Genomic DNA, 6,907 nt, shown 5'->3' on the forward strand with positions numbered 1-6,907 from the left:
GAAATCGTAAGTGGGGGCCAGAGAGATGGCTCCACAGCTTAGAGCACTTACTGCACCTACAGAAGACCCAAGTTCTGTTCCCAGCACCCACATCAAGGAGCTCACAACTAGCTCTAAGGAATCTGATGCCCTTTTCTGGCCTCTGAGAGCACATACATTAACATGCACACACAGACAACACGATCAAAAAAATAAAATAATAATCAGGCCTGGTGTCACACACCTTTAAATTCCAGCACTGAAAAAGCAGGCAGAGGCAAGGCAGATCTCTGAGTTCAAGGTCAACTTGATCTACAAAGCAAAGAGTTCCAGGACAATCAGGGCTATGCAGAGAAACCTTGTTTCAAAACAAAACAACAACAACAAAAAAACCAATAAATAAATAAATAAACAAATAATAAAGTAATAAATCTTTTTAAAAAATATACATGTATTTTCAACATACAACACCCAAATAATAGTAATGCTATGAAATGATAACATAGTAATTTACTTCATTGTTGTAACTACTTTACAGTTTACACTTGTATCAAATCACTACATTGTATACCTAAATTATACACAATGCTATCAGTTATACCCACCAACAAATCACAGAAAAGAAAAACAATACCCAGCCAATGTTGGCACAGACCAATCTTGAAGAAATCTAGATCCTGGCTTCATTGCTTGTCTCTGGAGGAGGGGACTAGCAGCAGAAGAAAAAAAAGGAAAGAGTTTATTTTCATCATATGATTTTTAGTACTTTCAATCCAGTACTGGACATCATTTATATGCACTCTAAAATCATAGGTTTTTTTCAGCAAGTACATTCAGAATTTGGTCCAGCAAAGACAGATGGTGGCACTGGCTGCACAGCTGAAACCATCACAAGCGTTCTCCTGGAGCAGCCCCCTTTGCTGACCTCTGGGTTAAGGCTACTCATATATGTATTGTCTGATTTTATTTCCTTCAAAGCAACCCTGCGACTCAGAAGTGTCTAGGAAAGTTGCCTGATACAACCCAGCCCCCACAACACTGGATCACACCCAGGCCAGGTTAGTTATCCAGGATCCTCAGTAAAACTTGTTCTTCCGTGTGTGGCAAGAGGGTAGGGACTGGAGAGCAGTCTTGAGACTGTGAAAGAAGCTGGTGGCAGAGAAAGAATGTAACCCTTTCCCACCTGGGCAATGGAGCATGCTATACAAGTGTGAGAAAGGAGGCACTAGGTCAATGTACATTGGGAGCTTTTCCGGCAGCTCACTAGACCACAACCATCCTTGAGAGTCTTTCCCTTTTCATGATAAACCGCCCTGTTTCTATTTCTAATGATGTTTTCATAGTTACACAGATTGCCATGTCTCCTAGTTAACTTTGACTACCAGTTTGACACAGCCTAGAGTCACCTGAGAAGGAAGTCTCAACTGAGGAATTGCATTGATCAGATTGGCCTGTGGAAATTAACTTCATTGTTAATTGATGTGGACCAGCCCAGCCCACTATGGGCAGCACCATTCGTTGGGCTGGACTGTATAAGAACGCTAGCTGAAGTATAGGCCTATCTGTGAGCCAGCTAACAAGCAGCATGCCCCATGGTTCCTGCCCTGAGCTTCTGCCCTGACATCCCTCAATGATGCACCTGGAAGTGTAGGCCAAATTGTAACCCTTTTCTTTTCTAAATTTGTTTTGGTTAGAGTGTTCTATCACAGACCAGACAGAAAACTAGAGTACTGTGGGACACAAGAACGTGGGCTCTCCAATAGGTACCTCCCAGATCCACAGTGATAACTGTTCTGTTCCCAGGTTCTATCAGAGTGCTTGGCTCACAGGAGGTGTCTAATAGATGCTGGATGAAGGATACAAACCCTCATGGGATTTCCCACTCCTCAGTCTTCTGTCTGCAGAGTTCAGCAGAGTGCTCAGTACACAGGAAGTACCTCATACATGTTGCACAAATGATAAACAGAAAATGATCCAATGAATGCAAAGCAAATTTCCTCAGGGATGGGATGGGCGCTCCAGTGTTTTGGAGTGAGCCAACAACCCAGTGGTTGATTCGATTGTTGGATGGGAGCAGTTGTCATTTAGATGGCTATATTCTGGTGTGTTCACTTAAAAAAAAAGTCACACTGCTTTAGTCACACCTCTCAAAGCCTCATGACTTAAAAATGCCTTTCGGGTGGAGGACAGTTTCATAACAAACCAGGGAATGTGGTTTCCATTGGGCCACCCTTAAAAACAGTTGTTTTCCAGATGGTTCTATGAATGCATAAATATCTCTCCTGTGTTTTACCTTCAGTTGTCAGGAAAGTACTACACAGAGCTAGGGCCCAAACAGTTAAGCAGCCAGCCAACTTGGCCTCCTCTTGGCCTCCTTGTGGCCTCCCCTGACTCCCAGAAGAATGGTATGCACATGAGGTCGCCTGGCAGGCGGCCACATTCCTATGGGAACCTTGCAGCAGGGAGAGCCTTGGGACATTAAGAAGCAAATGTGTGGGAGTTATGGGGCTCACTGCAAATGACCCAAGGCCCTGGAAAAATGTGTGGAGTGTCTTTGACCCAGAGCACCAGCCCCGTCTCTGTCCTTGCTTAAATCAAGGCCTGAGTAGGAGCTTACAATGTCCCTGTGTTCTTCCAGATGAGAATGTAATAGAAACTCAATAAAAGAAGGCTGGGCTGGACAGTGACCTCTCTCCTTAGTTCTCCAAAGGGAAGAACCACACTGTCAGGAGTTTTGGGGTTTTTTTGTTTTGTTTTGTTTTGTGGGGTTTTTTTGTTTGCTTGTTTGTTTTTTGTTTTGGGGGGTGTCTTTTTTGTTGTTGTTTGGGGGTTTTGTTTTTGTTTTGTTTTTCAAGACAGAGTTTCTCTGTGTAGCCCTGGCTGTCCTGGAACTCATTTTGTAGACCAGGCCGACCTCAAACTCAGAAATCCACCTGCCTCTGCCTCCCAAGTGCTGGGATTAAAGGCGTGCGCCACCACTGCCCCGCATTTGTTTTGTTTTTTTAATCTTGTTTTCATTAACCATTGTGACTGGTTTCTATTTGAGATTCATTTTATTTTTTATTTCTATGTAGCATCTGTGTCTATATGGGGAGTGTGTGTACACAGTGCCCTCCACCAGCCCCACAACAAACCAGTTGTACAACCCCAAGCCCCTGTCTGCCTCAGTTTCCTCATTTGTAACATGGGGATGATGATGATCCATCACCTTACAAGGATGTCAAGGGGTGAGCGGAATTAATGGTTGCAGAATTACTTCACACTTTCTGAAAAGGAACCATTGGAAGGGATTGCTGGAAGAAATGAAACAACTGAGTCTTTAGCCTTTCCTGCATTCTCATTAATCTCCTCACGCGGTTTTCTCTACTCCATGTAAAAACTGGCTTGCTCCCGTGAAAACACTCTTGACCTAAACCAGGCTCAGAACATGCCGCTCCCCTTCCCTCCCCCACCCATTCATTCTCCACACAGCGCTGCAGACTCCCACGAGCTGATTATCTCCAGAAATAATGCTCACTGAAGGAATTGCTGTATCAATAAAGGGATTTCCAGGCTGGAGAGACAGCTCCATTGTCAGGAGAACTTGCCGCTGTTAGAGACGACCCAAAACCGCAGTTCCCAGCACCCATGTCAGGCACATGGAAACTGCCTGGGACTCCAGCCCCAAGGGATCTGCCTTCCTCTGAACTCTGTGGGTACCTGCACTCATGGGCAGCACAGGCACACCCATGCACAAATTATTTTAAAATAATTTTTAAAAATAAATCTAAAGCCAGGCGGTGGTGGCGCATGCCTTTAATCCCAGCACTTGGGAGGCAGAGGCAGGTGGATTTCTGAGTTCGAGGCCAGCCTGTCTACAAAGTGAGTTCCAGGACAGCCAGAGCTATAGAGAGAAACCCTGTCTCGAAAAAACGAAAAAAAAAATCTAAATGTAAAAGAATTTTCAAGGCATACATAGAGAAAACTTCTGCCTTCTGCGGAATATGGAAAGTCCTCCTAAGAGGAAAGACAGACCACATTCACTGGCAAGAAGAGTCAGTAGCAAATAGGCATGTTGCCTTGGATTAATATGTAATAAACCCATATATGNATATTATAAATGTATAGATAAGATACACATGTATGGGGCAGCTAAAGGAGGAAGTTTGGGTTGTATACTGCCTATGTGTTGTTTCAAATAAAATATTAAAAAAAAATTTTTAAAAGATACACATGTATGCTTTTCAGAGCTAGGCAATGTGATTCTGAGGTTCATATGGATGACTAAACAAAAATATTGAAAGAAACTTAAATGTAGAAGGAACTAACTTAAGAGATTCTTTTTTAACGCCATTCTGAGCATAGTGCGGCATGCCTTTGAATCTCAGCACTCAGGAGGCAGAGGCAGGTAGATCTCTGTGAGTTTAAAGTCAGCCTGGCCTACAGAGTAAGTTCCAGGACAACCAGGGCTATATAGAAAGACACTGCCTCAAAAAAGAAAAACGATAAATAAATACATAAATAAATAAATAAATAAATAAATAAAATGTAAAAGGCCTTCAATTAGCTACGTAGCTAAGAATCCTCTTGAACATCTGGTCCTCCTGCTTTGACCTCCCGAATGTTGGGATTACAGGTGAACAACCTCACGCTGGTTCACACAGTGCCAGAAATCAATCCAGGGTTTCATACATGCTAAGTAAGCACTCTAACCATTGAGCTTCAACGCCAGTCCAGTTTAGCAGTGAAGTTTCTGATAAAACCTCAGGAGTGAAGCATCGTCATTTTGGTGCAGAAACTCCCTGACTTACGTGTGGTACAGAATAAGACAGAGCCTTTAGTGACAAAAAGACATCCAGATTTAGAAAAACAAAAACAAAAACAAACAAACAAAAAACCCTGAAAACTCTAAGCCTACAATCCCAGGCAGGGTTCCTCAATTCTCCAATCTCCAGCTTGTTCCCCATCCTGGGAACCTGTTAGGTTCCTGCCTGTTACTGGACTGGTGGTCATCTCAGGCTTGCTTTTTTCAGCGAATATTATTAGACTACTGATCATTCAGATGTTCATAGGTCAGAACACTGACATAGAGACATAACCTCTTCTCTCTGCCACCTACTGATGCACATATGACAAGAAGCCACACCTGCAGTGGCTCTAGGGGCAGGTGACAAATTTTATTTACTTATTTGTTTGCTTGTGCATTTATTATTTATTTATTTTGGTTCTTCAAGATATGATTTCTCTGTGTAGCCCTGGCTGTCCTAGAACTCCAGCTGTACACCAGGCTGGCCTTGAACTCACAAAGATCCAATTGCCTCTGCCTCCCAGGTGCTGGGATTAAAGGTGAGCACCCCACTCTGCTAATGATCAAGGAAGACTCTCAGTATCAGTCTTGGGCTTAAGCAGACACAGATAAATATGCGTGTGTGTACTCACACTCGCATACACACATAGGCAAACATGTAAGCATGCACGCACACCACACGGAAGGCACATGCAAAAATGTAAACTTATGAATATGGAATATGTGACTAATGAGGATAAGTTACAGTTAGAGTTACCATACCTCATATTGTATCTCAGGAAGGATTCTAGAAGACTGGATCTGGAAATATAGAACAAAATAATAAAAAAGAAGCAGAGAAAAGCATAGAGAAATTTCTTTATGACCTTAAAATGAAGAAGACTTTTAATTTTAAAAGATCTAAAACCCACAAATAAATATGGTAAGTTTGACTTCTGGGAAACTGAATAAATAAATACTTGAGGCAAAAAAAAAAAAACCTATTATAGCTGAAGTCAAATTTAATTTATCAAGTTGTCAAAATAACAGAAGATAATGAAAAATAAGAAAAATGTTTCCAACTTATTTGAGAGCAGAAGGATAATGCCCTTCAATATAAAATGTCTTATGGGCTGGAAGATGGCTCAGCTGTCCTTTGGTTCTTATACCCACACTGGGTAACTCCAGATTCAAGGGTTCTGAAGCCTCTGGCTGCTACAGGCACTTGCACTTATGTGCACATACCAACGCATAGACACATTACCAACACACACACAGACACACACACTTAAAATAATAAAAATACATATCTAAAAACTCAAGCTCATCTTGGTCGTTCTCCCAGCCCCAACAGACTTGTAAGAAGTCAAGGATGCATAGAATGTCGGTGCGCTGGGGTTACTGCTGTAAGAGACGCTCCCTGGTCAGTGCCATGCTGTTTACTTTCTACTGACTGCAGCCTGTGGTGAAGGGCTCCCTCTCTCATTCTCCTTGTCCTGCAGTTCTAAAGGCTGGGGGATGGCTCCATGGTGAAATGTATTGGCTACTCTTGTAGAGAACCTGGGTCCAATTCCCAGCATCCATGTGGAGGTTCATAACTGCCTAACTCCAGACCTAGAGGAACTTATGCTTTTCCTGACCTCTGTGGGCTCCTACATACACCCAGCACACATGCATGCACACACACACACACACACACACATGCACATAAAATAAATATCTGTCTTCAAAAGAAGTTGTTGTATAGATCCAAACTGTGTCTAAAAGTCACATGTACACACAAAAAAAATGTCTTTGAATGTGGAACCATTCATGTGGTTGTGGCGTTTCATTATAGAATAAGCTCAGAAGCAGGGTTGGCACACTAAAGCCAAATCTGCTCCACCATTAAAGTTGGTAAGAACCCAGTCACATCAATGCCTCCACATTTGCTTAGGGTCACTTCCATGCAGCAGAGACCATGGGGAATGCAAAGCCAAAGATACTATCTAAAAAAAAAATTGCTGAGTCCCAGCCAGACTTGCTGCCACCCAAGCCATGGAGTCTTCTGTATCTGATAGTAGGGGTCAGGGGTCATCCCTCTCCTTCCCCGGATGAAAGAATTGGACAGCCACCCAGGAACGATGCTGAGAGACATTAACATCAAGAGACAACTGTAGGCTG

At 42.8% G+C, this 6,907-nt stretch overlaps 1 non-coding gene across 1 annotated transcript; it reads right to left on the minus strand.

Moving 5' to 3' along the window:
• Positions 1-4,996: 4,996 nt before the first annotated feature.
• Positions 4,997-5,126, minus strand: LOC115031648. The gene has a single exon (XR_003837317.1). It is a non-coding gene; the product is annotated as a small nucleolar RNA SNORA17 (small nucleolar RNA).
• Between the last annotated feature and the right edge of the window lie 1,781 nt (positions 5,127-6,907).

The sequence above is a fragment of the Mus caroli genome, chromosome 7, assembly GCF_900094665.2.
Source record: "Mus caroli chromosome 7, CAROLI_EIJ_v1.1, whole genome shotgun sequence".
Taxonomy (NCBI): Eukaryota; Metazoa; Chordata; class Mammalia; order Rodentia; family Muridae; genus Mus; species Mus caroli.